Source organism: Macaca fascicularis, chromosome 1, assembly GCF_037993035.2.
Source record: "Macaca fascicularis isolate 582-1 chromosome 1, T2T-MFA8v1.1".
NCBI classification, from domain to species: domain Eukaryota; kingdom Metazoa; phylum Chordata; class Mammalia; order Primates; family Cercopithecidae; genus Macaca; species Macaca fascicularis.
In genome coordinates, this window is record NC_088375.1 from 206,672,047 (window position 1) to 206,697,132 (window position 25,086).

General features: G+C 45.4%; 1 protein-coding gene across 32 annotated transcripts in view; it reads right to left on the reverse strand.

Moving 5' to 3' along the window:
* PHACTR4 (phosphatase and actin regulator 4) overlaps positions 1-16,020 on the reverse strand; it is a 146,206-nt gene extending 130,186 nt beyond the window's left edge. For 27 of the 32 annotated variants that reach the window (XM_065526533.2, XM_065526532.2, XM_015439700.4 and 24 more), the window contains exon 1: positions 15,933-16,020. The gene's annotated coding sequence lies outside the window, so the exon portion shown is untranslated. Of the gene's footprint in view, positions 1-6,670; positions 6,839-15,932 lie in introns of all 32 variants that reach the window. The other 5 variants (XM_074014935.1, XM_065526528.2, XM_065526508.2 and 2 more) reach the window with 1 other exon arrangement.
* Between the last annotated feature and the right edge of the window lie 9,066 nt (positions 16,021-25,086).

Here is a 25,086-nt window from a genome sequence, read left to right on the forward strand (position 1 = left end):
GTGAGATCTTTCTACCTCAGCCTCCCAAGTAGCTGGGACTACAGGTGCACACCACCACACCCAGCTAATTTTCATATTTTTTGTAGAGATGGGATTTCACCATGTTGCCCAGGCTGGTCTCAAACTCCTCAGCTCAAGCAATCTGCCTGCCTCCGCCTAGCAAAATGCTGTGTTACAGGCTTGAATCACCTGTGCCCAGCCTGGAATTGTTTTCTTTTTTTTGAGACAGAATTTCTGTCTCTGTTGCTCAGGCTGGAGTGCAGTGGCACAATCTCAGCTCACTGCAACCTCCGCCTCCCAGGTTCAAGCGATTCTCCTATCTCAGCCTCCCGAGTAGCTGGGACTACAGGCGCGTGCCACGATGCCCAGTTAATTTTGTATTTTTAGTAGAGACCATGTCGGCCAGGATTGTTTCCCTCTCTTGACCTCGTGATCCGCCTGCCTCAGCCTCCCAAAGTGCTGAGATTACAGGCGTGAGCCACTGCGCCCGGCCTGAGGGCTCTGCTTTTTAACCTTGCTTAATAAACAATCAACTCACCTAAGCTTTCCCAAAAAACAACCATTTCTCTATGAGTCCTATTCTCAGGTAAACAAGAAATTATACACATCATCAACACTAGTGTGAGAAAGATACTTCACTATTTTTTTAAATATCGTTGGTCCTATATAAAGTGAAGATTTTAAATATCTAATGACCTAAGTGGACACCAGTATCACAAGACTAATAAAAACACTTCGTAATTTGGTGTCTTACAAGGTTCAAAATGCCCTCACAAAGCAATTGCTACTGAAAATAATTGGATAACATTATTTAAAAAAACACAAGGCCGGGCATGGTGACTCACACCACCACATATATATACCCAACATAGGAGCAACCAGATTCATAAAGCAAGTTCTTAGAGACCTTCAAAGAGACCTAGACTCCCACAAAATAATAGTGAGAGTCTTTAACACCCCACTGACAATATTAGATCATCAAGACAGAAAATTAACAAAGATATTCGGGATTCAAACTTAGCACTGGGTCAAAGGGACCTGATAAGACACCTACAGAACCCTCCATCCAAAAACAACAGAATTGGTCAGGCATGATGGCTCACATCTGTAATCCCAGCACTTTGGGAGGCCGAGGCAGGTGGATCACCTGAAGTCAGGAGTTCAAGACCAACCTGACCAACATGGCGAAACCCTGTCTCTACTAAAAGTCCAAAAATTTGCCAAGATTGGTGGCACATGCCTGTAGTCCCAGCTACTCGGGAGGCTGAGGCAGGAGAATTGTTTGAATCTGGGAGGTGGAGACTGCAGTGAGCTGAGATCATACCACTGCACTCCAGCCTGGGTGACACAGCAAGACTCTGTCTCAAAAAAACAAACAAACAAAAAACAGAATATACATTCTTCTCACAGCTGAACTGAAGGAGACTGAGACACTGAAAACTCATTCAGAAGATCAACAAATCCAGGAGGGATTTGGGTTTTTTGTGTTTTATTTTATTTATTTATTTATTATTATTTTTTGAGATATGGTCTCACTCTGTTGTCCAGGCTGGAGCACAGTGGTGCAATCTTGGCTCATTGCAACCTCCACCTCCCAGGTTGAAGCGATTCTCATGCCTCAGGCTCCCAAGTAGCTAGGATTACAGGTATGGACCACCATGCCAGGCTAATTGTATTCTTAGTAGAGATGGGGTTTCGCTGTGTTGGCCAGGCTGGTCTGAAACTCCTTGCCTCAAGTGATCCACCCACCTTGGCCTCCCAAAGTGCTGGGGTTACAGGCATGAGCCCTTGCGTCTGGTGGAGTTGGTTCTTTGAAAAAAGTAATACAATAGACTGCTAGCTAGACTAATAAAGATGAAAAGAGAGAAGATTCAAATAATCACAATCAGAAATGACAAGGGGCTATTACTGCTGACCCCACAGAAATACAAATATCCATCCGATAATATTATGAACACCTCTATGTACATAAACTAGAAAATCTAGAAAAAACGGATAATTCCTAGACACATACACCCTCCCAAGAATGAACCAGGAAGAAACTGAATCCCCGAACAGACCAGTAACGAGCTCTGCAACTGAGTCGGTAATAAACAGCCTATCAGCCAAAAAGAGCCCAGGACCAGATGGATTCACAGCTGAATTCTAACAGATGTACCAAGAAGAGCTGGTACCATTCCTGCTGAAACTATTCCAAAAGAATGAAGAGGAGGGACTCCTTCCTAACTCATTCTATGAGGCCAGCATCATCCTGATACCAAAACTTGGCAGAGACATTAACAAAAAAAGAAAACTTCAGGTCAATATTCTTGATGAATATCGATGCAAAAATCCTCAACAAAATACTGGCAAATCAAATCCAGCAACACATCAAAAAGCTTACCCACCACGATCAAGTAGGCTTTAGACCTGGGATGCAAGGTTGGTTCAACATACGCAAATGTGTAAATATGATTCATCACATAAACAGAACTAAAGACAAAAACCACATGATTATCTCAACAGATGCAGAAAAGGCTTTCAATAAAATTCAATACCGCTTCATGTTAAAAATTCAATAAAGTAGGTATTTAAGGGCATCTAAATAGGAAGAGAGGAAGTCAAACTATCTTTGTTTGTAAACAACATGATCCTATATCCAGAAAACCCCATGGTCTCAGCACAAAAGCTCCTTAAGCTGATAAACAACTTCAGCAAAATCTCAGGATATAAAATCAATGTGAAAAATCACTAACATTCCTATACATCAACAATGGTCAAGCTGAGCACCAAATCAGGAACACAATCCCATTCACAACTGCTACACACACACACACAAATACCTAGGAATATAGCTAACCAGTGAGGTGAAAGATGTCTACAAAGAGAACTACAAAACACTGCTCAAAGAAATCAGAGATGACACAAACGAACGGAAAAACATCCCATGCCTATGGATAGGAAGAATCAATATTGTTAAAATGACCATACTGCCCAAAGAAATGTACAGATTCCATCCTATTCCTTTTAAAGTACTACTGACATTCTTCACAAAACTAGAAAAAAAAATTGTTTTGAAATTCATATGGAACCAAAAAGGAGCCCAAAGAGCCAAGGAAATCCTAAGCAAAAAGAACAAAGCTGGAGGCATCATGCTCTCCAACATCAAACTATATCACAAGGCTATAGTAACCAATACAGCATGGTACTGGTACAAAAAAAGACACACAGACCAATGGAACAGAATAGAGAACTCAGAAATAAAGGCCACACACCTACAAGTATCTGATCTTTGATACACCAGACAAAAATAGGCAATGAGGAATTCCCCATTCAATAAATGGTGCAGGAGGCCAGGCGCAGTGGCTCATGCCTGTAATCCCAACACTTTGGGAAGTCAACGCGGGTGGATCGCTTGAGGTCAGGAGTTCGAGACCAGCCTGACCAACATGGTGAAACCCTGTCTCTACTAAAAATACAAAAATTAGCCAGACATGGTGGCGGGTGCCTGTAGTCCGGCTACTCAGTAGGCTGAGTCAGGAGAATTACTTCAACCCAGGAGGCAGAGGTTGCAGTGAGCTGAGATCATGCCACTGCACTCCAGCCTGGGTGACAGAACGAGACTCTGTCTAAAAATAAATAAATAAATAATAAATAAATAAGCAGTGTTGGGATAACTGGTTAGCCATATGCAGAAGATTGAAAATGGATCTGTTCATTACTCTATACACAAAAATTAACCTAAGACAGATTAAAGACTTAAATGTCCAACCCAAAACTACAAAAACCCTGGAAGATAACCTAGGCAATACCATTCTGGACATAAAAATAGGTAAAAATTTCATGAAAGAGACACCAAAAGCAATTATTACAAAAGCAAAAACTGATAAATGGGATCTAATTGAAGAGCTCCTGCACAGCAAAGGAAACTATCAACAGGGTGAACAGACAACCTACAGAATGGGAGAAAATTCTTGCAAACTATGCATCTGACAAAGGTCTAATATCCAGCATCTATAAGGAACTTAAATTTGTAAGAAGAAAACCAAGCAACCCCATTAAAGAGTAGGCAAAGGGCTGGGGGCAGTGGCTCACACCTGTAATCCCAACACTTTGGGAGGCCGAGGCAGGTGGATCACTTGAGGCCAGGAATTCGAGACCAGCCTGGCCAACATGGTGAAACCTCATCTCTACTAAAAATACAAAAATTAGCCAGGCGTGGTGGTGTGGTCATCCCAGCTACTTGGGAGGCTGAAGCACAAGAATCATTTGAAGCTGGGAAGCAGAAGTTTCAGTGAGCCAAGACTGTGCCACTGCACTCCAACCTGGGCAACACAGCAAGACTCTGTCTCAAAAAGAAAAAAGTGGGAAAGGACATGAACTAACACTTTTCAAAAGAAGACATACATACAGCCAACAATCATATGAAAAAAGCTCAACATCACTGACCATTAGAGAAATGCAAATCGAAACCACAATGAGATACCATCTTATGCCAGTCAGGATAACTAGTATTAAAAAGTCAAAAAATAGGCCAGGCCAGGTGCGGTGGCTCATGCCTGTAATCCCAGCATTTTGGGAGGCTGAGGCGGGTGGATCACGAGGTCAGGAGATTGAGACCATCCTGTCTAACATGGTTTAACTCCGTCTCTACTAAAAACACAAAGAATTAGCCGGGCGTGGTGGCATGCGCCTGTAGTCCCAACTACTCGGGAGGCTGAGGCAGGAGAATCGCTTGAATCTGGGAGGCGGAGGTTGCAGTGAGCTGAGATCGCACCACTGCACTCCAGCCTGGGCAACAGAGCGAGACTCTGTCTCAAAAAAAAAAAAAAAAAAAAAGGCCAGGCTCAGTGGCTTACGGCTGTAATCTCAGCACTTTGGGAGGCCAAGGCGGGCAGATCACGAGCTCAGGATTTCGAGACCAGACTGGCCAACATGGTGAAACCCTGTCTCTACAAAAATACAAAAATTAGCTGGGCTTGGTGATGTGGGCCTGTAATCCCAGCTACTCGAAAGGCTGAGAGGAGAACTGCCTGAACCCGGGAGGCAGAGGCGGAGGCTGTAGTGAGCCAAGATCGCACCACTGCACTCCAGCTTGGGTGACACAGCAAGACTCCATCTCAGAAAAAAAAAAAAGTCAAAAAATAATAGATGCCGGCGAGGTTGTGGAGAAAAAGCAATGCTTATACGTTGTTGGTGGGAGTATAAATTAGTTCAACTATTGTGGAAGACAGTGTGGCAATTCCTCAAAGACTTAAAACAAAAATACCATTCAACCCAGAAATCCCCCCATTACTGGTTATATACCCAAAGGAATATAAATCATTCTATTATAAAGACATATGCACACATATGTTCACTGCAGCACTATTCACAACAGTAAAGACATGGAATCAACCTAAATGTCCATCAAAAGTAGACTAGATAAAGAAAATGTGGTACATATACACCATGCAATACTATGCTGCCATAAAATCCAACAAGATCATGTCCTTTGGAGGAACACAGGTGGAGCTGGAAGCCATTATCTTTAGCAAAATAATGCAGAAACAGAAAAACAAATATCACATGTTCCAAATACTGCATGATGAGAACACATGGACACAGAGGGGAACAACACTCACTGGTGCCTATCAGAGAGTGGAGGATGGGAGCAGGGAGAGGATCTGGACAAATAACTAATGGGCACTAGGCTTAATACCTGGGTGCTAAAATAATCTGCACAACAAACCTCCATGATACAAGTTTACCTATACACCAAACCTTGCACATATCTCTCTGAACATAAAAGTTAAATTAAAAAAAACACAGAATAACATTTTTATCCCACACATCTAAATTAGTTTGTCCAAAAGTTTAAAAAAAGTTGATAATAGAAACACAAGTTGAGAATACAATATTTACTCCACTTATGGACAAATAATTTTACAATTATGAAATATAAGAAATTACAGGCCAGGGCCAGTCACAGGGGCTCACACCTTTGTAATCCTAGCACTCTGGGAGGCCAAGGTGGATGGATCACTTGAGACCAGGAGTTCAAGACTAGCCTAGGCAACATGGTGAAATCCCATCTTTACAAAAATTTTTAAAAATTAGCCTGGCTTGGTGGCCCGCACCTATAGTCCCAGCTACCCGGGAGGCTGAGGTGGAAGGATCACCTATGTGAGTCTGGGGAGGTAGAGGTTGCAGTGAGCTGTGGTTGCACCACTGCACTCCAGCCTGGGTGACAGACTGAGACTCCATTTCAAAAAAAAGAAAGAAAGAAATTACAGGCTGGCCATGGTGGCTCATGCATGTAATTCAAGCACTTTGGGAGGCCCAGGCAGGAAGATCGCTTAAGCCTAGGAATTCAAGACCAGCCTAGGCAATGTGGCGAAATCCCGTCTCTACAAAAACCACAAAAATTAGCCAGGCGTGGCGGTGTGCCTGTAGTCCCAGCTACTCAGCAGGCTGAGATGGGAAGATTGCTTGAGCCCTGAGGGGTTGAGGCTGCAGTGAGCCATGACTGTGCCACTGTACTCCAGCCTGGGCAACAGAGCAAGACTGTCTTAAAAAAATAAATACATGCATAAATAAAAATGAAAATAAACCAACCTAGATCAGTGCCTGGGTAACAGAATAATCAACTGGTAACAACTACTCTTATTTCACCTTCCATGTCACCACTTCCAAATATATCTTCTCTCACCCTTTATTTCTTCATGTTCCTCTTCAAAGTTGACTGCTTTATAAGCTTTTCATCTATTTCCATCTAAGGCTTCTTCATTATCTACATTTTCTCTGTGCAGATCTCCAATATCTGCCTCTCTGCTGGTTGCTTTCCCTTTCACTTCAAACATGTCAAACCTCTCCCATCCTTAAAATCAAAACAAAACAAAACATTCTATATACTTCCTCTATTTTTTCCCCTTGTGCCCTTGGGTTGTTAAAAAAAACGGGGGGGGGGGGTGGAGGGAGAAAGAAAGGAAGGAAGGAAGGAAGGACGGAAGGAACGAAGACAAAAAAATGGTAAAAAAAAAATTTTTTTTGAGATGAAGTCTCACTCTCTCACCCAGGCTGGAGTGCAGTTGTGCGACCGCAGCTCACTGCAACCCCTACCTCCTCAGGTTCAGGTAGGTGATCCTTGCACCACCTCAGCCTCCTGGGGTAGCTGGGACTATAGGTGCGGGCCACCACACCAGGCTTTTTTTTTTTTTTTTTTTTTTTAGTAGAGACGGGGTTTCACCACGTTGGCCAGGCTGGTCTTGAACTCCTGACCTCAGGTGATCCACCCGCCTCAGCCTCCCAAAGTGCTGGGAATACAAATGTGAGCCACTGTGCCTGGCCAAAATTTTTTTTTTTTTTTTTTGAGACAGAGTCTTCGCTTTGTCGCCCAGGCTGGAGTGCAGTGGTGCGATCTCAGCTCACTGCAAGCGCCGCCTCCCAGGTTCACGCCATTCTCCTGCCTCAGCTTCCCAACCAGCTGACACTACAGGCGCCCGCCACCATGCCTGGCTAATTTTTTTATTTTTTATTTTTTATTTTTTTGAGACGGAGTCTTGCTCTGTCACCCAGGCTGGAGTGCAGTGGCGCAATCTCGGCTCACAGAAAGCTCCGCCTACCGGGTTCACGCCATTCTCCTGCCTCAGCCTCCTGTGTAGCTGGGACTACAGGCGCCCGCCACCACACCCGGCTAATTTTTTGTATTTTTAGTAGAGTAACACGGGGTTTCACCGTGTTAGCCAGGATGGTCTCCATCTCCTGACCTCATGATCTGCCCGCCTCGGCCTCCCAAAGTGTTGGGATTACTGGTGTGAGCCACCGCGTCCGGTCAAAAAATTTTAACAAGTAAATAAATACCTTCTCTAAACCCTCTCATCTACCTTCAAGAGAGTAAGCAATTTTTTTTTTTTTTTTTTTTTTTTTTTTGAGATGGGCTTTCACTCTGTCTACCTGGGCTGGAGTGCAGTGGCGCAATGATGGCTCACTGCAGCCTCAACCTTCCAGGCTCAGGCAATCCTCCCATCTCAGCCTCCAGAGTAGCTGGGACTATAGGAGTGTGCCATTATGCTGAGCTAACCTTTGTGTATTTTTTGTAGAGACAAGGTTCTACCATGTTGGTCAGACTAGTCTTGAACTCCACCTTGTGGCCTCAAACGATTCTAGGATTACAGGCCAGAGCCACCATGCCCGGCCTACAGATCATTTTAAAAGGCTTTGATGGGCTGGGTGTGGTGGCTCACGCCTGTGATCCTAGCACTTCGGGAGGCCGAGGCGGGTGGATCACTTGAGGTCAGGAGTTCAAAACTAGCCTGGCCAACACGGTGAAACCCCATCTCTACTAAAAATACAAAAAATAATCAGGGCATAGTGGTGCATGCCTGTAATTCCAACTACTCAGGAGGCTGAGGCAAGAGAATCGCTTGAACCCAAAAGGCAGAGGTTGCAGTGTACTGAGATCACACCACTGCACTCCAGCTTGGGCAACAGAGCGAGACTCCCATCTAAAAAAAAAAAAAAAAGGTGGGCGCGATGGCTCACGCCTGTAATCCTAGCACTATGGGAGGCCAAGGTGGGTGGATTACCTGAGGTCAGGAGTTTGGGACCTCGGGACCAGCCTGGCCAACATGGCGAAACCCTGTCTCTACTAAAAACACAAAAATTAGCTGGGCATGGTAGTGGGCACCTGTAATCCCAGCTACTCGGGAGGCTGAGGCTGGAGAATCGCTTGAACCTGGGAGGCAGAGGTTGCAATAAGCTGAGATCACAGGGTCACTCCAGCCTGAATGACAAGAGTGAAACTCCATTTCAAAAAAACAGTTTAAAGGTCTACATAGGCCCAGCGCAGTGGCTCACGCCTGTAATCCCAGCACTTTGGGAGGCCAAGGTGGGCGGATCGCTCCAGCTCAGGAGTTCAAGACTGGTCTGGGCAACATAATGAGACCTTGTCTCTACTAAAAGAAAAAAAAAAGAAAAAATTAACCAGGCATGGTGGTGCACGCCTGTAGTCCCAGTTACTCAGGGGGCTAAGGTGGGAGGAGTGCTTGAGCCTGGGAGAGATCAAGGCTGCAGTAAGCCCTGATCATGCCATTGGACTCTAGCCTGGGTGACAGAGTGGGACCTTGTCTCAAAAAAAAAAAAAATTGAGACAGAGTCTCACTCTGTCACCCAGGCTGGAGTCCAGTGGCACAATCTTGGCTCACTGCAACCTCCACCTCCTGGGTTCAAGTGATTCTTGTGCCTCAGCCTCCCGAGTAGTTGGGACCACAGGAGTGAAAAAAAAAAAAAAAAAGAAAAAGAAAAAGAAAGAAAGAAGAGAATAGAAAAAGGTCTACATAATTTGGTTATGGTAGCCCCTGTGAAGAAATGACTGTGAAAGTTTTACAACGGGAATTTAGAGCTCCCTCAGAATAAAGAATCCATCCATTCCGTTCTCTCTTTCCTATTTTATTTATTTACTTATTTTTTGAAACAGGGTCTCCAGCTCTGTCACCCAGAATGTAGTATGGTGACACAATCATAGCTCACTGCAGCCTCAAACCGTGGGGCTCAAGTGATCCTCCTATCTCAGCCTCCTGAGTAACTGGGACTACAGATGTCCACTACCATGCCTGGCTGATTTAAAAAAAAATTTTTTTTTGCAGAGACAAAGTCTTGCTATGTTGCCCAGGCTGGTCTCAAACTCCTGGCATAAACATAAAGTGATCCTCCTGCCTTAGCCTCCTGAAGCACTGGAATTACACACATGAGCCACCAGGCCTAGCCTCTCTCTTTCTTTATAAATAATCTTCTTCCAATGCTCCTTGTTTTCTTTTCTTTTCTTTTCTGGGGGGGCGGTGTAGGGGTGGTAGGGGAATGGAATCTTGCTCTGTCACCCAGGCTGGAGTGCCGTGGCACAATCTCTGCTCACTGAAACCTCTGCCTCCTGGGATCAAGCAAGTCTCATGCCTCAGCCTCCCAAGTAACTGGGACTACAAGCATGGGCCACCACCCCCAGCTAATTGTTTGTATTTTTAGTAGAGATGGGGTTTCACCATGTTGGCCAGGCTTGTCTCGAACTCCTGGCCTCAAGTGATCTGCTTGCTTTGGCCTCCCAAAGTGCTGCGATTACAGGCGTGAGCCACCATGATGGGCCTCTTCTTCTAATACTAGTAAAAATAACTTGCTACAGGAATTTGAAGCATATAATGTATCCAAATACTTATTCTACTCCCTCTTGGAAACAATTCACAAGATAGGAGGAGCAGGAATCAATTACATCCATGTTAAAGACAAGAAAACTAAAGCTCAAAGAGGTTGAGTTGCTCAAGGTTGCAATTATATGAGGGGATTTTATTTATTCAGTGCTTATTTACTGTCAGACTCCTTCCTCTTCCCAGCCAACCCTAATCAGCAGGTAAACCCCAAGAGGGAAAACACTTGTTTTCACTGTTTTGTCCTCAGTGTCTACAACAGTGCCTAGAATATAACAGGCTTTCCGTATTTGTTGACTGAATGAACAGATGGTTTTGGAAATGAAGTAAACCAACAGCAAAAGCACAAGGAAAAAAAGTTATTTCCCATTATAATGCACTAATAAAAGATTTCAAACAGGCTTCTACCAGTTAGAAAGGCTAGACTACATAATTGTATTGACTCAATTCCATTGGCATGTTATGCATTTTACCTAATAAGTAAGGGAGGTGAAGTAGGTTTCTGTTTCTGATGTCACATTCATGGCATGTACTAACATAAATCCAAGACTTAACTGCAGGTTTGAAACTGATTAAAAGTTTTTATTAAAAGCAGAAACTAGAGAAAGCATTCTCTTGAGTCCCAATGGTCTGACTAAAAAAGTACAGTATCTTAATTTCAGTTCTATCTTCAATGTTAGTTTCAGCAGCCAAAGCTATTGTATTTATGTTCTCCAACACAGTTAATCAACCTTATAGCAAAGATTAGGGGAAAGCAAAACTCAGTAACTCATCACTTTTTGAGCGTTTGCATAAAACTGCCATTCTGCCTAGGCACAAGGTAATCACAGCATATCAGAAGACAAAGTAATGGCACCAATGTTCAGTATAATTTATGAGAAAGAGCCGGGCGCGGTGGCTCATGCCTGTAATCCCAGCACTGTGGAAGGCTGAGGCGGGCGGATCACAAGGTCAGGAGATCGAGACCATGGTGAAACCCCGTCTCTACTAAAAATAGAAAAAAATTAGCCGGGCGCAGTGGCGGACGCCTGTAGTCCCAGCTACTCGGGAGGCTGAGGCCGGAGAATGGCGTGAACCCGGGAGGCGGAGCTTGCAGTGAGCCGAGATCGCGCCATTGCACTCCAGCCTGGGCGACAGAGCGAGACTCCGTCTCAAAAAAAAAAAAAAAATAATAATAATAATAATAATAATAATTTATGAGAAAGACTCATTGTTTATGGTTCCAGAAATTCCAGTTCCTTGTAAATCGATTGCCTTAACTGGAAAATATTTTCCATTTTCTCCAATATTTAGATTTTAGCAAATTAAAGCTGTTGGTGCTGGTAAGATTAGTAACTGTAGTAAGTGTGAGGTAACTGAACGAGAACTAGACTTGAAGTATGGTTTACTCTGATATTTACTACCTGGGTTAACTATAACCTTGAGCAAGTCACTTAAACATTTTAGAGGCTAGGCTTTATCAGTTGTAAAACGAGAGTAACAACCATCTCATAGAACTGTAGTGAGGAGTAAATGACACAAAGTATATTAACTTGTTTAAAAAATGATACTGGGAGGCTGGGCATGGTGACTAACGCCTGTAATCCCAGCACTTTGGGAGGCTGAGGTGAGAGGATCACCTAAGTCAAGGAATTTGAGACCAGGCTGGGCAACATGGCGAGACCTGTCTCTATAAAAATTATAAAATAAAATTATGGGCCAGGCACGATAGCTGATGCCTGTAATCCCAGAACTTTGGGAGGCCGAAATGGGCGGATCACCTGAGGTCAGGAGTTCAAGACCAGCGTGGCCAACATGGTGAAACCTCCTCTTGGCCAAGTGTGGTGGCTCACGCCTGTAATTCCAGCACTTTGGGAGGCCGAGACAGGCAGATCACGAGATCAGGAGATCAAGACCAACCTGGCGAACGCGGTGAAACCCCATCTCTACTAAAATACAAAAAAAAAATTGCCGGGCATGGTGGCGGGCGCCTGTAGTCCCAGCTACTCAGGAGGCTGAGGCAGGAGAATTGTGTGAACCCGGGAGGCGGAGCTTGCAGTGAGCCGAGATTGCGCCACTGCACTCCAGCCTAGGTGACAGAGTGAGACTCCATCTCAAAGAAAAAAACAAACAAACAACAAAAAAAGAAACTCTGTCTCTACTAAAAATACAAAATTAGCCAGGCGTGTTGGCACGTTCCTATAATCCCAGCTACTCAGGAGGCTGAGGCAGGAGAATCACTTAAACCCAGGAGGCAGAGGTTGCAGTGAGCCACGATCGTGTCATTAAACTCCAGCCTGGGCAAAAAGAGTGAAACTCCGTCTCAAAAAAAAAAGAAAGAAAACTTATGTTTAAAACAAACAAACAAAATAAATAAATATATAGCCAGACACAGTGGCTCACGCATATAATCCCAGCACTCTCAGAGGCTAAGGCAGGAGGACTGCTTGAGTCCAGGAGTTCAAGACCAGCCTGGGCAACATAGGGAAACCTTGGGTTCACAAAAAAATTAAAAAATTAGCCAAGTGTGGTAGTGAGCACCTGTAGTCCCAACTACTCAGAAGGCTGAAGTGGGAGGATCACTTGAGCCCAGGAGGTTAAGGCTACAGTGAGCCACGATCATAGCATTGTATTCCAGCCTGGGGGACAGAACAAGACCTTGTCTCAAAAAATAATCATAATCATAATCATAAAAAATAAATAATATTGAGAAAATTGTCGTGTTTGTACAATTAAGTAACAGTCAATAGCAACTGCTGTTTCTTTTTTTTTTTTTTTTTTTTTTTGAGACTGAGTCTCGCTCTGTCACCCAGACTGGAGTGCAGTGGCACAATCTCGGCTCACTGCAACCTCCGCCTCCCAGGTTCAAGTGATTCTCCTGCCTCAGCCTCTCAAGTAGCTGGGATTACAGATGCCCACCACCACACCTGGCTAATTTTTGTATTTTCAGTAGAGACAGGGTTTCACCATGTTGGCCAGGCTGATCTCAAACTCCTGACCGCAGGTGATGCACCCGCCTCGGCCTCCCAAAGTGCTGGGATTACAGGTGTGGGCCACCGCGCCCCGCCAGTTTATTATTAAAACTAGAGCAATTCTATGGTTGCTTCTTCAAACCATAGCCAGGAAAACACAGAAGACCTTCACTCACTGCTGGATTAAAAACTGAAGAACTGCATTATCCCTATACAGTATTACTAATACAATCTAGGATTCTCAAGAGTAAGTCATTTCCATTGTGAGATATCAAACAAAGTTATACAGTGTGAAGGGCTTTATTTGCCTACTTGGCTAGGGCAGGAATTAACCTATCTGACTTCATTAACCTTCCCTGATTCATGTAAAGGAATCCTCCTGGCTATCCTCATCCCAGAGACTTGAAACACGAATTAATCTATTTTTCAAAAGGGTTATTTGCAGTGACCTTCTTTAGAATTTTTTATTGGCCGGGCATGGTGGCTCACACCTGTAATCCCAGCACTTTGGGAGGTGGAGGCAGGCGAATCACTTGAGGTCAGGAGTTTGAGACCAGCCTGGCCAACACGGTAGAACACCATGTCTACTAAAAAAAAAAAAAAAAAAAAAAAATTAGCCAGGCGTGGTGGCACATGCCTGTAATCTCAGCTACTCGGGAGGCTGTGCCAGGAGAATCGCTTGAAACCAGGAGGCAGAGGTTGCAGTGAGCCAAGATGATGCCACTGCACAGCCTGAGCAACAGAGCAAGACTCTACCTCAAAAAACAAAAATAGAATTCTTTATCTTAAGGTTTAATACCAGCACTTTAAGAGGGAGGATCACTTGAGGCCAGGAGTCCAAGAGCAGCCTGGGCAACAGAGTGGGACCCCAATCACTAAGAAATTTTTTTAAAAATATTTTTAATTAGCTGGGCTGGTGGCCTGTGTCTGTTGACCCAGCTACTCTGGAGGTTGAGGCTTGAGCCCAGGAGGAGGTCCAGGCTGCAGTGAGCAGTGCTCACCTCACTGCATTCCAGCCTGGGAAACCCAGCGAGACCCTATTTCAAAAAATAAATACATAAAAATTGGCCAGGCATGGTGGCTCATGCTTGTAATCCCAGCACTTTGGGAGACCGAGGCAGGTGGATCACCTGAGGTTAGGAGTTCAAGGCCAGCCTGGCCAACAGGGTGAAACCTTATCTTTACTAAAAATACAAAAATTAGCTGGGCTTGCTGGCACACACCTGTAATCCCAGCTACTCAGGAGGCTGAGGCAGGAGAATCACTTCAATCTGGGAAGTGAAGGTTGCAGTGAGCCAAGATCACACCATTGCACTCCAGCCTGAGTAACAGAGTGACACTCGGTCTCAAAATAAATAAATACATATAAATAACTTAAATAGTCGAGCATAGTGGCTCACACGTCTATTCCCAGGCATCTGGGAGCCTCGGGTGGGAGGATGGCTTAAGCCAGGAAGTTCGAGGCTGCAGTGAACTAGGAGCTCTCCACTGTACTCAAGCTTCAGCAACCAAGCAAGACTCTGGTCTCTTAAATGAAACAAACAAACAAATTTTACCTTAAGCTGATTTTAACAATGCAGTCCTCCAACAGGAGGACATACACAGTTACCACTATCTAGCCAAATTTGATCAAATCCACAATCCAAGCAATTCCGCGGTTTCTGGTAAGAATCTACCACACCTCATCCCCTAAACTGGCTTCATTCCTTTTGTTTTGTTTTGTTTTAGACGGGGTTCTTGCTGTGTTGCCCAGGCTGGTCGCGAACTTCTGGCCTCAAGCGATTCTCCTGCCTCAGCCTCCAGAATAGTTGGCATTACAGGCGCGTGCCACCACGCTCGAAATTCATTCCTTTAATTTAGCGAAAAAGTAAGTGACTTCTAGAAGCCACTGGGTTTCTGGTTCCTCTATAAAGCAAATCCTTCCACTGAAGGACTTTTTCCTTCCACTTTTTGTTTTAAAAAGAAAAAGAAAAGAAAGAGGTTGGACGGAGCCCTCGCTGAGTGTCTGAATGAAGCACTGGAGGTTTTTTGGGTTTTTTTTTGTAAGCAATCAGTGATGCCCTGTAAGTCACTCTCCTCCGAGATTTGGGAGGTGCGTGAACTGCCATTCTACCATTCACCACTGGTTCTTTGGTACAGCGATCACAGATGTGAGCTGCATAGACATCGCAGCAAATTCGATGCCTTCCCGGTTTCCCGGAGCGGGGTGTAAAGGGTGGCAGAGAGGGGGTCACTTCTTTTTCTTAAACTCATCTCTCCACCAAGAAAAACGCTGGAGTTTCGTGCCCTGAAGCCGCCCGGGCTGATGTTTAAAAGTTAAATAATAACCTCCAGGTTTCTACAGAAACTCCGCCTGGCTCCGAAGCCCCCGCTCTAACCAGCCGGGGTGCGGAGGTCTGAGGCAGGACGGTTTTGAAAAATGTACTTTGACCCGATCCGGTTACTGTAACCGGATCCCCAGGGAGCAGTCCCCGTTGGGGACCGGCGGAACAGGCTCCCCCGTGGCGGACACTCCATGCACCGGCACAAAGGGGGCGCAACGCAGCCCAGACAAAAGGGCCCAGCCAAGTCTCGGGGGGCGGAGAGGGCGAGCCTGCGCGGGCCCTGCCGCAGGCGGAGACGCCCGGGCTGGACCGTTGTGGGAGGGCTGAGGAGGGAGGCAGCGGCCCCGCCCCGCCCTGGCCCGAAGCGACGGCGACCCGGGCCGTTACCTTCTGCCCGGACCGGGACCCTCTCGCACAGCCAAGAACGGGGCCGCAGCCTGAGAGGAGCCCGCAGCCTGATACTGAGCAGGTCCTGCTCACTTTCCCTTGCTCGCTGAACTCACCCAGGTCTCCGCCGCCGCCTCCTCAGCCTCCACAGCAGCCTCTCCCGGAAATCCTACCTGGCCCGTTGGCCGCCAGGCAGCAGCCGGAGCCCTCGGCCCCCGGGGAGGGGGGGAAAAAGGGAGCGGGCTGGACAGTGAGGGGTAGGACGTGCCGCCGCGGAGACTCACGGGACTTGTAGTCCCCAGCAGGGGCCGGTTGCGCGGTGAGCTGAACAAAATGGCGGGAAGCGTGCGTCCTTTCCGCGCGGTCGTCTTCCTTACAGCCTCTCTGGGCATGCGCTGGCCGCTGTGCGCACCTTGTGTGTAGAAGAACTTGGGCACCTTTCCTGCTACTGTGGGAGGCAAAGGTCTTTGGACTTGGGAGGGCAGGGTTCAATAGTGGGCTCCAGGCAGTATCCAAAAAGGGCACTGACACAAGAGTGTTGTTTGAGAATACTGTGTCCCTGACTGGCCAAATTTCAATCATAACCTCTCCAAAGGAAAAACTATTTATTGAGGACCAATTTGAAGTGCAAAAAACGTACACGCAAGTTATCTACCCTCAGTGTTGTAAGAAACCCAGGAATCATTCTGGACACTTCCCTCAAGCCATTAAGTCCAGTCATTCTACATCCCCAGTATTTTAATTCATTTCGATATCCTTCACTGCTATCACCTAGTGAAAACCACCATCACTTCTCTCCAAGTCTCAGTAGTTTCAGGCCGCTAGGCTATCACCCTCCGAAATCTTTCCTTGCTGCTGCCAGACGACCCTTCTAAATGCAAACCCATTGTATCACACAACCTAAATTAGACCTACATGTAAAACTTGAAGCTACGGCACGTCTAGAGGACATTCCAGGAGAAAAATCGATGTGACTTTTCAAATGCACAATCCATAAAATTTAAAAAATTGGCCAGGCGCGGTGGCGTGTGCCTCTAATCCCAGCTACTCAGGAGGCTGAGGCAGGAGAATCGCTTGAACCCAGGAGGCGGAGGTTGCAGTGAGCCGAGATCGCGCCATTGCACTCCAGCCTGGGCGACAGATCAAGACTCTGTCTCAAAACAAACAAACAAAAAAATTATCCCGGGCTTACTGGCATGCGCCTGTAGTCCCAGCTACTTGGGAGGCTTAGGTGAGAGGATCACTTGAGCCTGGGAGGTCGAGATCGCACCAGTGCACTCCAGCCTGGGCAACAGAGTGAGACCCTGTCTCAGTAGAAAAAGAAAAAGGAAGAAAAAAAGAATTGGCTAGGTGCAGTGACTCACACCTATACATCCCAGCACTTTGGGAGGCCGAGGTGAGAGGATTCCTTGAGCCCAGGAGTTTGAGACCAGCCTGTCAGCCTGGGCAACAGAGTGAGACCCCATCTCTACAAAAACAATTTTAAAACTTAGCTGGGCATGGTGGAACATGCCTATAGTCCCAGGTACTCAGGAGGCTGAGGTGGGAGGATTGTTTGAGCTGGGGAGGTCCAGACTGCAGTGAGCTGTGATGGTGCCACTGCACTCCAACCTGGACGACAGAGGGAGACCTTGTCTCAGAAAAAATTTTAAAATATATTTATTGGCCCGGTGCGGTGGCTCACGCCTGTAATCCCAGCACTTTGGGAGGTTGAGGCGGGTAGATCACCTGAGGTCAGGAGTTCAAGACCAGCCTGGCCAACATGGTGAAACCCTCTCTCTACTAAAAATACAAAAATTTATTGGGCGTGATGGCCCACGTCTGTAATCCCAGCTACTTAGGAGGCTGAGGCAGGAGAATTGCTTGAACTTGGGAGGCGGAGGTTTCAGTGAGCCGAGATTGCACCATTGCACTCCAGCCTGGGTGACAAGAAGGAAACTCAGTCTCAAAAATAAAATTTAAATTTAAATTCAAAAATATATTTTTGAAATTATTAGGCTACACATGATAACTCATGCCTGTAATCCCAGCACTCTAGAAGGCCAAGGCTGGAGGACTGGTTGAGACCATGGCGTCAAGACCAGCCTGGGCAACATAGTGAGACTCCATCTCTAAAATATAAATAAATAAAAATTTTTTAAAAAATTGAATAAATTGTATATCATCAAAATTTCAAACTTTACTCAAGACTGTTGTGAAAATAAAGACAAGCTGGCCAGGCACAGTGACTCACCCTGTAATCCCAACACTTTCAGAGACTGAAGCAAGTGAATCACCTGAGGTCAGGAGTTCAAGACCAGCCTGGCCAACATGGTGAAACCCCATCTCTACTAAAAATACAAAACAAAAAATAGCTGGGTGTGGTGGTGCATGCCTGTAATCCTAGCTACTTGGGAGGCTGAGGCAGGAGAACTGCTTGAATCCAGGAGGTGGAGGTTGCAGTGAGCAGAGATTGTGCCATTGCACTCCAGCCTGGGCAATGAGCAAAACTCCATAAAAAAAAAAAAAAAAAAAAAAAAAGAAAGAAAGAAAGAAAAAGAAATGAAGACAAGCCACAGATCAGAGTAAAATTGCTGCAAAACATATAACCATTACCTGGAAATATACAGAGTTCTTTCAACTCAACAAGAAGACAAACAACCCAATTTGAAAAACGATTAGCACAGACAATTTACCAAAGAAGAGAAACTAAATGGATGGCAAATAACATGAAAGATGTTAGGGGAAAAAAAAGGAAACACAATGAGATTACACTACCCACCACTGGAATGACTAAAAGGACTGGCAATACCAAGTATTAGCATGAATACAGAGCAACAAGAATTCTCATACATTGATGGTACCATTTTAAGATGATAAAAACCACTTTGGAAACTGGTTTGGCAGGTTTTTTTTTTTTTTTAATATCCTGATTGTGTTTATGGTTTCAAGGGTGTATAAATATATCAAAACTCATCAAGGCTGGGCACAGTGGCTTATGCCTGTAATCCCAGCACTTTGGGAGGTCAAGGCAGGCAGATTGCTTGAGCTCACTAGTTCGAGACCAACCTGGACAACATGGTGAAATCCTGTCTCTACAAAAAAAAATACAAAAATTAGTCAGGTATGGTGACGGGCACCTGTAGCCCCAGCTATGTGGGAGACTTAGTTGTGAGGATGGCTTGAGCCCAGGAGGTGGAGGTTGAAATGAGTCAAGACCATGCCACTACACTCCAGCTTGTGCAACAGAGCAAGACCCTGTCAAAAAAATAAAAAATAAAAAAAGTGCATTTCATTGCTCATCAATTATACTTCACTAAATCTGAAAAATAGTATAGTAGAAAAAATTAAAAGAAAAATTTAAAAAAATTTAAAAAAAATTTTTTTAAATTAAAATTAAAAGAAAGAAAATTCGTCAATGGCTTTCCAGTACCCTCAGGAAAAACAGACAAACAAAATTATTTTGCCACAGAAACTATTGCAGGCTGGGCGCACTGGCTCACACCTGGAATCCCAGCACTTTGGGAGGCCGAGGCAGGTGGATCACCTGAAGTCAAAAGTTCAAGGCCAGCCTGGCCAACACGGTGAAACCCCATCTCTACTAAAAATACAAAAAAATTAGTGGGGTGTGGTGGCAGGCACCTGTAATTACAGCTACTCAGCAGGCTGAGGCAGGAAAATCACTTGAACCTGGGAGGCGGAGGTTGCAGTGAGCCGAGATCGTGCCACTGCACTCCAGCCTGGGCAACAAGGGCGAGATTCCATCTCAAAAAAAAAAAAAAAAAAAGAGGCTGAGGCAGGAGAATTGCTTGAACCTGGATGGCAGAGGTTTCAGTGAGCCAAGATTGCACCACTGCACTCTAGCCTGGGTGACAGAGTGAGACTCTATCTCAAAAAAAAAAAAAAAAAAAAAAAAAAAACTCTATTGTAGAGCTTCAATATCATCCATGGTTTCAAGGAAGAGGACTAATGGATGGCAACTTGAAATCCTAGGTAATAATAGCAGTGGGAACAATAGTAGCAGTGACAGCAGTAATAATAAAACAATTTTTTCTTGAATACCTACCATGTACCAGATATTTTGCATACATCTTAATTAAGATTCCATCCAGAAGCCGGGTGCAGTGGCTGACACCTGTAATCCCACCACTTTGGGAGGCCAAGCCGAGTGGATCACCTGAGGTCAGAAGTTCGAGACCAGCCTGGCCAACATGGTGAAACCCTGGCTTGACTAAAAAAACGCAAAAACATTGGCTGGGCATGGTGGTGCGTGCCAGTAATCCCAGCTACTTGGGAGGCTGAGGCAGGAGAATCGCTTGAACCCAGAAGGCGGAGATTGCAGTGAGCCAAGATCACACCATTGCATTCCAGCCTGGGCAACAAGAGCAAAACTCCATCTCAAAAAAAAAAAAAAAAAAAATTCCATCCAGAAAGTAGAACCTAAGACAGGTGTTAGTTGCAGGTAATTTACTTAAAAGGTGATCCCAGGGATTTAAAGTGAAAGTCCAGAATAAAATAGGAAGAGGAGAAAAGCCAACACAAGGATGTATTAACAACGTGTTCACTGCTGTGGGCACCTGGGGCTGGATCCTACCAAGCCCATCTGATAATTTTATTTCTTTCTTTCTTTTTCTTTTTTTCTTTTTTTCAACTGGGCAGCCTCCTGAACCAGAGTGGGCTCAGCGACTCCCCATCTGAGTATTTTCTGTAATGCCTCTCATTATGGTCTTCTGAAAGGCTGACAGAGAAGCATTTAACCCTTGGTTTATATTCTCCATTGGTTTGGATTTCCCCAGGAGGCATTAACTTCCTTGCACTTCTGGGTAGGCACTCACCAGTGTCCTACATTATGGTTTAGGAAAAGCTCCAGAACATAGAGAAAGATACAAGGAGAATTGAAGCCTTCACTGAATTGTTTTCAAAAGCTTTGCCCATTGGGAAGGCTGAGAGGATGGAAGGTAAGGGACAAGATGTCCCACACCATCCCTTGCGGTGCTCAGATTCATCCATGCGCTCCATTAGATCCAGTCCATCACCTAGTTTTCAAGATAATGGCTAGCTGTCATCTTGACAGAAAACTCAGTGGTGCTTAAAATTCTTTGCAAAATGTTTGTTGTCCCGTATGCCTTTTGTGCCCTATAACATACCATACTCAACCATATAGATGATTCTCACCAATAGTGTTAAGTGAAAGCAGCCAGACAAGAGTACAACATTTGATTTCATGTGGATAAAATACAAGACAGGCAAAAATATTCTGTTCAAGGCCAGGATAGCAGCCATCCTTTGGGGTAAGAGAGCAGTGTCTAGAAGGGGGATGAGAGGAGATTTTGCTGGTATTACTTATCAGATATGTGATTTACAAATACGTTCTCCCAATCTGTGGCTTGTCTTTCTTTTTCTTTTCTTTCTTTTTTTTTTGAGACAGAGTCTTGCTCTATCGCCAGGCTGAAGGGCAGTGGCGCGACTTAGCTCACTGCAACCTGTGCCTCCCAGGTTCAAGCGATTTTCCTGCCTCAGCCCCTTAGCCTCCCGAGAAGCTGGGACTACAGCTGCAAGCCACCATGCCCAGCTAATTTTTGTATTTTTAGTAGAGACAGGCTTCACCATGTTGGCCAGGATGGTCTCGATCTCTTGACCTCGTGATCCACTCAACTCGGCCTCCCAAAGTGCCGGGATTACAGATGTGAGCCACCGCGCCCAGCCTGTGGCTGGTCTTTTCATTCTCTTTACAGAATCTTTCACACAGCAGAATTTAAAATTTTTGAAGGCTGGGCATGGTGGCTTATACCTGTAATCCCAAAACTTTAGGAGGCTGAGGCAGGCAGACCACCTGAGGTCAGGAGTTCAAGAGCAGCCTGGCTAACATCGAGAAACCCTGTTTCTACTAAAAATACAAAAAAATTAGCTGGGTGTGGTGGCACACGCCTGTAATCCCAGCTACTCAGGAGGCTGAGGCAGGAGAATTGCTTGAACCCGGGAGGAGGCAGTTGCAGTAAGCCGAGATCGAGCCATTGCACCCAGCTTGGGCAACAAGAAGAAAACTCCATCTCAAAAAGAAATAAATAAAATAAAATATTTGAGTAAGTCCAATATTTCCATTTTTTAATCTTATGGATGGTGTCATATCTAAGAAATCTTTGTCTAATCCAAGATCACAAAAATGTCCGCCTAAATTTTCTTCTAGAAATGTATAGTTTTATGTTTATTTTTATTTTTTCGAGATGGAGTTTCGCTGTTGTTGCCCAGGTGGAGTGCAATGGCGCGATTTCGGCTCACGGCCACCTCCACCTCCTGGGTTCAAGTGATTCTCCTGCCTCAGCCTCCCAAGTAGCTGGGATTACAGACATGCACCACCTCCATTCCTGGCTAATTTTTTTGTATTTTTAGTAGAGATGAGGTTTCACCATGTTGGTCTGGCTGGTCTCAAACTCCTGACTTCAGGTGATGCACCCACCTCAGCCTCCCAAAGTACTGGGATTACAGGCATGAGCCTCTGTACCTGGCCGTGTATATTTTTAGATTGCCTTTTTTTTTTTTTAAGGATTATTTGGGATAGAGTCTCACTCTGTCACTAGGGCTGGAGTGCAGCGGCTGATCATGGCTCACTGCCCTGACCTCCCAGGCTCAGGTGATCCTCTCACCTCAGCCTCCCAACTAGCTGGGACTACAGGCGCACACCACCATACACAGCTAATTTTTTGTGTGTTTTGTAGAGACAGAATTTTGCCATGTTGCCCAGGCTAGTCTCTGACTCCTGAGCTCAAGTGATTCGACCACCTTGTCCTCGCAAAACGCTGGGATTACAGGCGTGATCCACCACACTTGCCCATGCATATACTTTTCTATTCAGTCTAAACCTGGAAGAATACACAAGCTTTCCTCTGGGGTAGGAAGATAGTGGGATTTGGGGTAAGTATACTAGAAAGATTGACTTTTCACTGTATACCATTTTGTGCTATTGAATTTTTTTTTTTTTTTTTTTTTTTTGAGATGGAGTTTCACTCTTATGCCCCCAGGCTGGAGTGCAATGACACTGTCTCGGCTCACTGCAACCTCTGCCTCCCGGGTTCAAACAATTCTCCTGCCTCAGCCTCCCGAGTAGCTGGGATTACAGCACATGCCACCATGCCTGGCTAATTCTTTGTATTTTTAGTGGAGACGAGGTTTCACCACGTTGGCCAGGCTGGTCTCAAACTCCTGACCTCAGGTGATCTGCCTGCCTTGGCCTCCCAAAGTGCTGGGATTACAGATGTGAACCACTATACTCGGCCAAATAATTTTTTTTGGGCCGGGCGCAGTGGCTCACGCCTGTAATGCCAGCTCTTTGGGAGGCCGAGACGGGCGGATCACGAGGTCAGGAGATCGAGACCATCCTGGCTAACACGGTGAAACCCCGTCTCTACTAAAAATACAAAAAATTAGCTGGGTGTGGTGGCAGGCGCCTGCAGTCCCAGCTATATGGGAGGCTGAGGCAGGAGAATGGCGTGAACCCAGGAGGCGGAGCTTTCAGTGAGCCGAGATCGCGCCACTGCACTCCGGCCTGGGTGACAAAGCGAGACTCCGTCTCAAAAAAAAAAAAAAAAAAAAAAAAATTTTTTTTTTTGAGATGGAATTTCGCTCTTTGTCACCCAGGCCGGAGTGCAGTGGCGCGATCTAGCTCACTGCAACCTCTGCCCACCCCCAGGTTCAAGCTATTCTCCTGCCTCAGCCTCCCAAGTAGCTGGCATTACCGGCACCCACCACGACAGCCAGCTAATTTTTGTATTTTTGGTAGAGACGGGGTTTCACCATGTTGGCCAGGCTGGTCTCGAACGCCTGACCTCAGGTGATCCGCCCACCTCAGCCTCCCAAAGTGCTGGGATTACAGGCATGAGCCACTGCGCCCGACCGGCCAAATAATTTTTTAAAACGCAAACTCAAAAAGGGTTGGGGATCACTAAAACAGTTCCACTGAACAGTTTAAAATCACCATGATGGGCCTGGTTCAGCACTTTGGGAGGCCAAGGCAGAAGGCTCACTCTTTTTTTTTTTTTTGAGAAGGAGTCTCACTCTGTCGCCCAGGCTGGAGTGCAGTGGCACGATCTCAGCTCACTGCAACATCTGCCTCCCAGTTCAAGTGATTCTCCTGCCTCAGCTTCCCAAGTAGCTGGCACTTACAGGCACCTGCCACTGTGCCTGGCTAATTTTTTGTATTTTTAGTAGAGACTGGGTTTCACTGTGTTAGCCAGGATGGTCTCGATCTCCTGACCTCGTGATCCGACCTTGTGATCTGCCCGCCTCGGCCTCCCAAAGTGCTGGGATTACAGGCATGAGCCACTGCGCCCAGCCAGACGTCTCACTTTTGAGCACAGGAGTTCAAGACTGGCCTGGGCAACACAGCAAGACTCCCATCTCTGCAAAAATTAAAATAATAAAAATGAGCAAGCCGTGGTGGATACCTATAGTCTCAGTTATTCAGGAGGCTGAGGCAGGAAAATCGCTTGAGCCCAGGAGTTCGAGGTTACAGTGAGCTATGATCGTACCAGTACACTTCAGCCTGGGTGACAGAGTGCGACCCTGCATCTAAAAGAAATAAATAATAATAATAAAATAAATAAATAAAATCACCACGACGTTTGCTGGATTGGATGATTTCACTGCAGCTTCAAATCCTGAGGGTTCTCTCAAGCCTGGCAGTTCTCACTGAGCTAAGAAACGAAAAGTCAAATTTATTGGCAAAGAATGAATTAGGCCAATCAGAAGATAATATGCAAATGATAAGTGTGAATTTATAGTTTCCTCCCTACAGCTTTGAACATTGCAGAATTTAGAGAAGAAACTGTGAATGTTGCTGCCACCTGCAGGCCACATCTCTCAATATCAGGTTCCTGGAAGTACCTGGTGGGATTCTTCTTTCAATTGAGTCCTCTGTTAGGCTCTGGATTGGAGAAAGAGTGATTTACAGATTTCTCCATTTTTGTTGTCATCATCCCATACTCTGCCACAAACTCAAATGGCTAAAAGCGGGGAGCTGTGGCATTCAATTATCTGTGTTTGAATCCTGTCTTTACCTTGGGTAAATCAGATACCTATTCTTTTTTTTCTTTTTTCTTTTTTTTTTTTTTAAGATGGGGTTTCACTCTTGTTGCCCAGGCTGGGGTGCAATGGTGTGATCTCGGCTCACTGAAGTCTCCACCTCCTGGGTTCAAGCAGTTCTCCTGCCTCACAAGCGCCTGCCACCATGCCTGGCTAATTTTTTGTATTTTTAGTAGAGACAGTGTTTCACTACGTTGGCCAGGTTGGTCTTGA